General features: G+C 41.0%; 1 protein-coding gene and 2 long non-coding RNA genes across 5 annotated transcripts in view; 2 read left to right on the forward strand and 1 right to left on the reverse strand.

The window, feature by feature from the left end:
- The window catches only part of LOC309708175, a 37,943-nt gene extending 27,564 nt beyond the window's left edge, over positions 1 to 10,379 (forward strand). The window contains exons 2-4 of one of the 3 annotated variants that reach the window (XR_014277196.1): positions 7,256 to 8,672; positions 10,045 to 10,113; positions 10,213 to 10,379. This is a non-coding gene — a long non-coding RNA (uncharacterized lncRNA). Of the gene's footprint in view, positions 1 to 5,161; positions 8,673 to 10,044; positions 10,114 to 10,212 lie in introns of those variants that run through there. The other 2 variants (XR_014277197.1, XR_014277198.1) reach the window with 2 other exon arrangements.
- LOC309708168 (uncharacterized protein) overlaps positions 1 to 11,208 on the reverse strand; it is a 73,948-nt gene that overhangs the window by 38,445 nt on the left and 24,295 nt on the right. The gene's annotated exons all lie outside the window — the stretch shown is intronic.
- On the forward strand, positions 758 to 2,640 carry LOC309708177. Its single transcript, XR_014277201.1, has 3 exons — positions 758 to 1,210; positions 1,661 to 1,797; positions 2,027 to 2,640. It is a non-coding gene; the product is annotated as an uncharacterized lncRNA (long non-coding RNA).

The raw sequence follows: 11,208 nt of genomic DNA on the forward strand, positions 1-11,208 counted from the left end.
AAAATGAACATGGTCTACATTGTTTTGCTCACTTAAATAAAACGACATTTTTGTATTGTACCCTGGGTTCATGAAGACCATGCTGTCTTTTAACTTTATTATTTATTTTCTGCATATACTGACTGTTCTTTATTCATTTCTTTACTTTCTCCTCTCTTCTTCTTCTTCAGTCAAGTTTAACGGCAGCTTGCATCCACTTTCTCCTCTCAATTCCGCTGAGATTAATTCCCGCTCTACTGTACAAGACTTGTGAATGGTTACCTGGAGGGATGTACCACTGTGAGAGGGGTGATACGGAACAGTCCAGGTGATCGCTGCTTTAATTTACCGGTCAGATATACCTAAATTGCACGTCGACATAGCTAGTGAACTGTAACTAGACCATAAATCAGTGATAACAAAAGAACATTCAATCTACTTTCTCCGGTACTTTATAGAAAAAAATCAACATCAATTCAATGTCGTCTTGCTATCTGGGATGGCAGTGCAGTACCGTGTAGCCTAATCCGGCTAATGTAACAAGTGATATAAAACCGTATTTTAAATAATATAAAGTGGCTAAACGGAGTACCATATTAAAGACCTTATTAACATGCCTCACCTAAAATGGCATGTTGGCAACATTCCTAACGGACAAAGGTTAGCATGACTTGTCTGTGAAGGTTCTCAGCATTACTTTTTTTCCCGCCTACTACAATACAAAGCTAACATATAACATGTGCTTAAAAGGACAAAGCAATGTTTTTGAATCATCGCTTCGCTTTTAGTTAGCAAAGTCGAACAATAATTGAGATTAACTAGGGTACTTACGGTGTTTTTTGTTGGCGCAGAGATTTCGCATGCATTCATCTGTATGTAGTTTGTCGCACATAGCTCGATTGAGACAACACAAATATGAGGTTGACTGTGATTGGTTAACACAAATTCTGATCACAGGTTGTGGTAAGGGGTGGATTAAAAAAAAACACAACCTTCAGTCTTGCTGATCCAATCACAAACAATGTACCTTCTCCCGCCGTACTTTGAATTTTAGGGATGCTATATATATATATCTGCCCAGCCTTTTGGCGAACTTTTTGTGGACAGTCATGTCCGAACGGAGCGCTGCATTTCGACGGAGAGTCACTGATATCAGAGACAGAATGAATGCCCAATTTAACCGGCTACTGAATCAAGATGACAGTGAAGAGGGGACATCTCTTCTACAAAGGTGAAATGCTTTGGTGGTGGTTACTCTATTGGCAAGCTTTTAGCTTTGCGCCTTTTTTGTTTTTGCAAAAGGAAATAACTTTTACATTTTTAAATAATAAATGGCTCGTTTACTAATTATCTGTTACAATTCAACAACAAATTCTGTAATCATAAATGTCTATCCTAGATTGACGACTTCAAATGACAGTCATTTTAATCCCTGTTATGTGCATTTATGCATAAAGATTTTAGTTTATAAATGTAGCATATCCCATATTTTCAGGGAGCATTTAATTTGCGAGACAATCGAAAAATGCATGCAATAAACACCGATGTGTTGAACACTCATTCCTTACTCTGAGTGTGTTGGGTGGTTTTGTTTTTTTTTCCTTTTTTTTTCTTGGGGGGGGGGGGGGGGGGGTGTCTCTGTCATTAGTTTGACTAAAATTATCTCATGGTCTAATGATAGCTTTGGAGTTTTCCGCCAACAGCACGGAGGTGGGCCAGTGCGCAGACCAAGAGGCGGGAGAACCAGACATCGCCAGTTAACGTTTAAGGTGTCAGTACTAAGGAATCCCACACTGACACACTACCGATCTCATAGGGGTAATCAATATTTATATTAATATTAATTATTTGGAGTGATGGGTTTGAAAAATGAGAATTACATCATGGTGTCAGTTGTTTACAAATTGTAGAATTTGGCATTAGATTTTTAGCACCTTTGTAATCTTTATTTCCTTGCACCAATAAGTTGATGTTGAGACACTACAATGTGACAATTTACCCTTTTCCGTTTTTAGGGAAAGCTAATTTGGTTTAAATTTGATTACAGATGCCACTCCTGCTACTCGGGTGGTCGTTCCTGTAAACCTAAATGCAGCTGAATTCAGGCAGGCACTACGGGACAATATTGCAGACATACCCTTGCAGTTCGATCTATGCAAAGTGAATGGTCAGCGGCTCATTCTTCCTCTTTTTTTTTCTTTTTTTTTTTTTTTGTGTCCCGTTTGGATCTATAGCCATCAGAATTGTTGTCTTGAGGCCAAGAAAGATGCCAAGCGGATTTATTTTACCAAGTGGATCATCATGGCCTTGCCATATTGGTCCATTTGATTGACCTTTATTATAATTATGAATTTATTTTATTTTCAGTTGCAAACGGGACAGACATAACTGTGGGATAGGACAGGGGGAAAGAATGAAAGAAAGAGGGGGAGAGAAAGAAAGAAAACCAAAGGGGAGAAGAGACGGTGAGAAGGGGGGGAAGAGAGAAAAAAAACAAAACAAAAAACTCCTGGGTCACCTGTATGGAGAAAAAAAAAACAGAGGAGACAGCAAACAACAAAGAGCAACATAATAATAGAAAAAAAAAAGCACCATCACAATAAACTAGCTAGCAGTAGATATCAATAGTTACTAAATAATAAACGATATTGTGCAACACGCAAGATGGACAGCGCACAATGTGCCAAGGCACTTGGCACTAATTTGTTGTTATTATTATTAATATTATTATTAATTTATTTGTAAAATAAATTAAATTTAAAAAACAAAGAAATTATTTGATTCTTTATGTTATTTTGTTTTATTAAAATCAAAATAACAACAAAACAAAAATAACTAATAAAAAAAATATTAAAAGTATTCAGCAGTGTTTTGTGAAATTTGTAATGAGCCTTAGTTAAGTTGATGTCACAGAAGTTTCTGAATCATTTAGATTGTTCAACAAACTGATTCACTCAGGTAAAGATGGTAAGCTGGAGCAATGGTACGCTTGGAGTTCAGTTTAAGTTTTCAGACAAACATTCACTCGATCAGTTGCAGCTTCTGCTTTTAAATAAATGATTTAGCTGCCAATGTTTAGCTGCAGGTAGCAAAGTCCAAAAGTGACAACATTTCCACTGCAGTCTCTCCAGAAATGGCTTATAAACTTTTGACCAAATTAGACATTTATCCTTGGATCATTGACAACCCTGTAGGGTGAAAATCTTTAATTGTACCTTTTATAACATTTTAACAAGTTACTGTCTCCTGCTGCATGTTTCCTGTTTTGGCTGAACTTCATCAGCAAAGCCCTCAAAGCAGCATATGAAAGAAAGTCATCTTTCATTGTTGTCTCCAGCGTGTTAAAAGAGAGATCGAGCTCAGTGATGAGTTTTGAAGCAGCTGCAGGGACTTCTCGAAGGTTTTGGCTCAAACAGTCGCAGGATGTTGTTCACAGTGGTGACACTGTTGACTGGTGATTGACAAGCACTGAGATACTAACATGACAAACACAAGAAACATCATGACTTATTCTCCTGAGTGCCTGCAAAACACAAAATCAAACTCAAAGCTTTTCTCTCAGGTGCTGGTGTGGCACAATCTAATGATAAGAAAGGTCATGCTTACAGCTTTTGGAGCACAGCTGCACAAAATAACAGCTTTTGGAGCACAAAATGCATTACAGGTAAACCCAGTACCCAAACATGTTAACAAGGATAAAGAAAAAACCTGAAACAAAAGCAGGTAGTGTGGTGATTTATGTTGTGAGGATGCTTTCACTCCCATCAAAGTCGCCCAGTGTTGAGAACCCAAATGAGCCCAAAAACCTCAAGTGGCTGCAACCAACAGCGAACGTCAAGAAGTGGATACTTGCATGTTGAGCCAGAAACATGCAGAAAACCCAAAAGAGGCAAGACAGCACACCTTGGTGCCACTCAGGCAGTACGAACACCTGGAAAGAGGAGCCCACAGTTCAGACCCAAGGACACTGGTAAGGACACCAGCCAGCCAGTTATAAGTCTAGTTTTAATTTTCATTTTAGTTAGTGTTATGGCCTGTCTAAGGGTGGCCAGACCATAATATAAGGGTGATCCACCCCTGTCTGACCCCAAGCAGCACATCACACAACCAGTACAATTTTGATGGTGATTTTTTTTCACAGTGATTGAATTCTAACAAAGGAAAGGAGCGAACTACAGCTTCGGGGTGGACCCCAAAACAACAAACAAAAGGGACCGTATCTAAAGGATGTACAAAACTTATTTATGAAAAGAATAAAACCAAATAACAATGTCTTATCTCCCTAACTAACAAAAACATGAGAAAAGGGTAATCGAATAGAGTGAACTATAGACTGTATAAAAGATAGGACCATTGCAACTTTACTGCAGCACTTCACCCTTTCACATAGTCCCAGCTCTTCTCTGTCATGTTTTATGGTGCTGCAAATGTCTTCAGTTGGTGAAAGGTCTGGGCTGCTGGTGTCTTGTTGTGCTTGCTATGCATCCCTGACTCGTTTCTTCTTTCTTTTTTTTTCTTTTTTTTTAATGTATTTATTTATGCAAGTTTCAAAATTTTTTTTACACATTCACAAACAGCGGGACAGAAGAACACAGACAATAAAGACAATAACAACCAAAAAAAACAAACAAACAAACAAAAAAAACAGAGCAACAAACCACACAACAGGGTACAAGGCCAGCACTTATTAAAAACAGCAGAGAAGCAAACAAAGCAACTGGTATACATGTCAAACAACTCACAATCTAGTGAGTCCAATCTACAAGATCAAATCCAAAGATCGCTAGGAGGAGCTGATAACAATCATGCAAAAACAGTTATGGGCAACAGCTCAGAATGAAAGCAGTTAAAACAATGTGGTCAGGACCCAGGGCGTGGACTGTCCTTCTTAATGTGGTCTATAAAGGGCCCCCATAGCTTCCTGAACTTCTCCATGGAATCAGACGTAGAGAACCGAATTTCTTCCAGGTATAGACAGGAGACCATCTCCTCGAGCCACCTCTTGAAGCAGGGAGGGGAGGCAGATTTCCACTCCCCCAGAATCAAACGTTTGGCAATCACCATACCAAACATGAGGGCCTGTTGAACAGCAAAGGGAAGTGCCAAGGAGTCGCCGGAGCAGCCCAGGATCACCATAAGACAGTCAGGATACAGTTGCCTATCATAAACAGTGGTATAGAAACTAAAAATACTAGTCCAAAAGGCTGTAAGCGTAGAACAGGACCAAAAAAGATGCCCAAGAGTACCGTCCACAAGTTTACATTTATCACATTTGGGGGAAACGTTAGGAAAAATCTTGTTCAATTTGGTTTTGGAATAGTGCAGTCTATGGACAACCTTAAATTGAATTAACTGAAGCCGGGCGTTAACAGAGCATAGTTTTATCCGACTTAACACTTCAGCCCATAGATCGTCAGAGATAACCAAACCAGTGTCCCTTGTCCAAGCCTCTTTAATATGGCAAGAGGGGGCTGCCGAAGAAAAAAGGTTGACAAGCCGAGAAATTAAGTGTTTTGAGGTGGGAGGTTCGTTCATCATATTGTAAAAGACATGCTGTATGGGGATGGTATCTAAATTTGAGAATGCTTGCTTGACATAATTCCTAATTTGTAAGTACCGAAAAAAATGACTTGTAGGGAGATTGTACTTTGTCTGAAGCTGAGCAAAAGAGGCAAAATGATTGTCAATATAAAGATCCTTTATAGCAATTAACCCTTTGACAGGCCATTGTTTGAAAGCAGCATCCATTGTACTAGGCGTAAAGCTAGGATTGTGGCAGATCGGGGCAAAAGTTGACACTACCGGGAGGTTCAAGATTCTCTTAATTTGATTCAATATTTTTACGGAGTTGCAAAGAATAAAGTCATCACATGCACTTTTAATAACCGATTTTGAAAATAAGATAGCTGGCAAGGATGCTCCAGTGTGCTCGATAGCAGTGCTAAGCTCCAATTCGAGCCATTTAGGGCTGGACCTGCATCCCACAGCATCACCAACTATAGGCAGATTCCAGAAGACCCAGGCTCTGGCATTACAGGCCCAGTAATAATGTCTGAAAACTGGAAGGCCCAGACCACCCTCGTCCGAGGGCTTTTGCAAGTGAGACTTCGAGATGCGGGGGGGCTTGTAGGCCCAAACGAAAGGCATGATAATGGCATCCAACGCTTTGAAAAAGGAAGACCTGAGAAAAATAGGAACGTTCTGGAATAGGTACATGAATTTAGGGAGCACAACCATTTTGATTATATTGATACGGCCAATCATTGAAAGTGGGAGAAGTTTCCACCTATCTATCATACACTTGAGCTCATCAGTTAGAACCGAATAATTAAGCCTGAAGAGGAGTTTTGAGTTCCTAGGGATGTTAATACCCAGGTATGAAAAGTAATCCTGGGAGACCTTAAAGGGCAAACTAGACAGGAAATCAGGGCCCAGACCAGACGACAGCGGCATAAGAACAGACTTCTTCCAATTTATGGTGAACCCTGATAGGTGGCCAAAGCTGTCAATCAGCTTAAGAAGTGGAGGAAGGGAGATCTTTAAATCTGAAAGAGCCAATATGATATCATCTGCATACAGACCGATGGTGTACTCTGACGTGCCACAATTTATACCAGAGATATGGGAATTGGCTCTGATGGCAATGGCCAACGGCTCAAGAGCTAAAGCAAAAAGCATTGGAGAGAGGCAACAACCCTGCCTTGTCCCACGGTGTAAGAGGAACGGGAGCGACCTCTCATGGTTGGTAAGGACCGAGGAACGAGGGCAAGCGTAAAGCAACTTAATCATATTCAAAAAATTCGACCCAAAACCAAATTTTTCAAGAGTAGCAAACAAATAACTCCATTCCACTTGGTCGAAAGCCTGCTGGGCATCGAGTGAAATCACCGCAGAATTGGGCAGTGTCGTTGAGTACATCGCATTTAAGAGACATCTAGTATTAGAAAAAGAGAATCTATTGGGGATAAAACCCGATTGGTCAGGATGAATTATAGAGCCTATGTGCTTATTTAACCGGTTGGTTAGGACTTTAGCAATTATCTTTTGGTCTGAGTTGAGAAGACTTAGGGGACGATAGGAAGAAACATTAGTTTCGTCTCTGTCTTTTTTCAGGAGGAGACATATATGGGCATCGTAGAAAGAATGAGGGAATGAGCCGTTTAACACTGCGCAATTTACCATCCGAAGTAGCAGGGGAGCGATAACGTCAATATGTGTCTTATAAAGCTCTATCCCGAAACCGTCCGGACCACATGCTTTTCCATTAGGAAAGGAGCAGATTGCATTTCTAATTTCCTCCAGCGTAAAGTCTGCATCGAGTAAGCCCCGTGCAGCCTCAGGAAGAGTCGGGATGTCTAAAGCATTAAGAAAATTAGTGATTTCAGCAACTGTGGCCGTAGTACTAGATGTGTATAACTGACAATAAAAACTGCGAAATCTGTCATTTATCTGCTTGTGATCGGACAGCAACTGGCCAGTTGCAGAGAGAATTCTGTGTATCGCCCTTTCAGCTTGAATGCCCTTCAGCTGTCTGGAAAGCACCTTGTCAGCCTTTTCACCAAGCTCAAAATGCTTCTGTTTTAATCGACGAATACAATTCATGACCTGCTCCCCCAACATGTGGTTGTAGTCATATTTCAATTTGAGAATGGTATTAAGTGTGTCAGCAGCCCCGGTATCGCGATACTTCTCCTCCAACACAGACAGCTCTGCCTCAATATTAGTACGCAGCCTGAGTTTGTCCCTCTTCTGAGAAGCTTGATAAGCAATAATATGGCCTCTAATAACGACTTTAAAGGACTCCCACAAAACAGAGTCTGAAACTACACCATTATCATTAAATTGTAAAAATTCTGCGATTTTAGTAGATAGGTAAACCGTAAAAGAGTCATTTAGATATAAAGAGGGGTTAAATTTCCAATTGTATTGGGGGGTATATAGGTTGAAGTCAATTACCGTTGAGAGAGGTGCGTGGTCCGAAACTAAAATACTGTGATAAGTGGAACTAACCACTTTCGAAATAAGCCTGGAATCAATAAGAAAATAGTCAATTCTACTGAAGCTGCCATGGACAGGGGAGAAGAAAGAGTATTGCTTTTCTAACGGATGCTGGTGCCTCCAAATGTCAACCAAGTCCAAAGATTTAGTAAGAGTATTGAGTACAGAAACAGCTCTCAAGGTTGGGGCCAGGGACGCAGAAGACCTATCCAACAATGGATCGAAATAACAATTAAAATCACCACCGATAATGATATTATGGTCATTGTATTGTGAGACAAGATTGAATATTTTACTAAAGAAGTCAGGGTTGTCAAAATTAGGGGCATAGATGTTCAAGAGGACTACAGGGGTGGAGTTGACTGTACCTGTAACAAGTATGAACCTCCCACCTGGATCACATATCTGAGTTTTGAATATAAAAGGAATAGTTCTGCGAACAAGAATGGCAACCCCTCTCGCCCTGGAAGAAAAGGCGGACTGGTACACCTGTGACACCCATACCGATCTTAATCGCCTCTGCTCTGAAGGTTGGATATGGACTCGTTTCTTCTTTCTGCATCAAGTAAGGAATGTAGTGAAAGTTCCCAAGAGGTTAAAAACACCACTGAAAAAATGCCATCAGACCTGAGTTGGGACACTTGGATTATGGAGCTTCTGGACCAAGAGAGTGGATGGGAGCATGTGTTTAATAAGTAAGAGAATAACGTCCCCCAAAATGTTTAAATTTCAAAGCTCATGCATACATTAGTGATGGGCAGATGAAGCACTGAAGCTTTTCATCCAATTGGTTCACCCCAGCGCAAAGCTTCTTGAAGCTTTATTTGCTCTAGTAGGACACCTACTGGACGTAAAAATATTAGTTGGCATGAATTTGAAGAGTGTGGCCTTTTGCACACAGACAGCCTGTAAATGTCAACAACAAAAGGAGTGTGTAAAACATGTATATTGTAGTGATGCAGTATACTGTGTATATTTATACTGGCAGTATGGAAAATGATTATTTGGAAATGCTTAAAATGGAAATGATCATTTACTGTGAGGTGAGGTGTGGTTGGGGTGTGGACAGTGGTTGTGCTTTTGTAACGTTGAGGTATGGACAGCTACACACTGAGGCGTCAGTCCTGCCCATATTTTATTCAGTAAAAACTAAATTTTCACTGCTTTTATGACCTTTTTAGTGGGGAGAACATAGCTAGGATTTAATGATTTAACAAATCTTATAAATCCTTTGTCCTCCACAATGCTAAATGGCTGGGAGTCCTCAATCACCATGCTAACCAGGTTTTCATCTATTTGAGATTGTTCTCCTGAGGAAAGACAATAAAAACAAAGCACAAATATAAATATCACACACGTAACTTATTACAGTTGTATAATATTGTTATATCATTTAGTAACATTACGGCATGCTATTATTATCATGGCATTTGATGGCTCACCTGGTCTTGCTCAACAATCGCTGTTCCCCTTATTCTCATGCAAAGCTCTGTAGTGCCTAAGCATGGATGAGGTGTTGTTGTTATATCCCAGCTCCCTGGCACATAGCAAACACTTCACCTTGTACAAAAGTAAATACAGCTTAACATAAATTGTATTGCACCATCAGTATTATGAAAATACATCTTCTGTAGAAATACCTTGTTGGGAGGAATAAGATCAAAATGTTCCCACACAGGGGAGGACATCCTCCTCTTCTTAGCTGGCTCCATTCTCTCCTGAGTTTCTCTCCTCACTCTCATAAACCTCCAAACTGCCTCCCAGCTGTCTCCAACTCTCACTAACCGCAGCTCTCCATCAAACACCCACATTTTGATTGAAGTCTGAGGGGTTTGTATCGCTGTCACATCTCGCGGCAAAGTTCGAACCACTTCATGAACCAGTCACGTGGTACAGCCGGGCAGCGAGGCTTCGGACGTCATCATTTTCAGCTCCTCCCATAAATGAAGCAAGCCTCGATACGTGCATCGCGGAAACGCCCCCTCCATTACTCGACACATCACTAGCATACATGCACATCTAGTGCTCAGCGTCTAATTGTGTGTTTGTGTTTTTACCTTTTTGCAGTAGCGTAGTGAAACATTTGGGCGGTGGATAAATAATGGAAAATAAAATTCAGACTAGAGACGGCTTCAGGTGAGTACACGTGGTGCACAAGGACCAAAGCTCACCTTCTCAACCTGGACAAAATGAATTATTTTACACTGATACTGTAAACTTTTGTTTGTGTGTCAGGTTTCCATACATCGGAAACAGCTGCTGCATCTGTAATTCTGTCCATCCTGAGGAGAGTCCACACTCTACATCAGATCCTTGGCTCACCTATAATGATGCACAGGTGCTGCACACAACTGGATCTGCAGCTTGTGAGGAACAGCAGCATATACGAAGGGGATAAATAGAATAAATAGGAATAAAAAATAAAAATACAAGTGAATTGCACATTTCAAGTATTGAGTCTATTGCACTGTTGACTATTTACAAAAGTATTGCACAAAAGGTATTGCACAGTGAGGTGAAGAGGCACTACAGCTTAGTTGTTCCCCCTCCTTTGTCCTCCTGTTTCCCCTCCCTCTCCCCTCCAGAGAGGAGTTAAACAGTCTGATGGCGTGTGGGACAAAGGAGTTTTTAAGTCTGTTAGTTCTTGTCTTTGGGAGAAGCAACCTGTCACTGAACAGACTCTTCTGGTTGTTAATGGCCATGTGCAGAGGATGCCCAGCATTGTTCATAATGTCCATCAGTTTCTTTAATGTCCTTTTCTCTGCCACTGTCACCAGAGTGTCCAGCTTCATGCCGACCACAGAGCTAGCCCTCCTGATCAGTTTCTCCAGCCTGGATGAGTCCTTCTTTGCTGTGCTGCTCCCCCAGCACACCAAAACAAAACAAAAGAGATCGTTGACTTCAGGAGAGCACAGTGGGATCACTGCCCACTTAACATGAATGGATCCTCTGTGGAGGTCGTCAAGAGCACCAGATTTCTTGGTGTCCACCTGGCGGAGAACCACTCCTGCTCCCTCAACACCAGCTCCATAACCAAGAAGGCCCAGCAGCGTCTCTACTTCATGCAGAAGCTGAGGAAAGCCCATCTCCCACCATCCATTCTCACCACCTTTTACAGTGGGACTAATGAGAGCATCCTAAGTAGCTGCATCACTGTCTGGTATGGTAACTGCAGCGTATTGGATCGCAGTACCCTACAACGGATTGTGAGAGCAGCTAAGAAGGTCATTG

The sequence above is a fragment of the Aulonocara stuartgranti genome (assembly GCF_965226115.1).
Source record: "Aulonocara stuartgranti genome assembly, chromosome: 6".
Lineage (NCBI taxonomy): Eukaryota > Metazoa > Chordata > Actinopteri > Cichliformes > Cichlidae > Aulonocara > Aulonocara stuartgranti.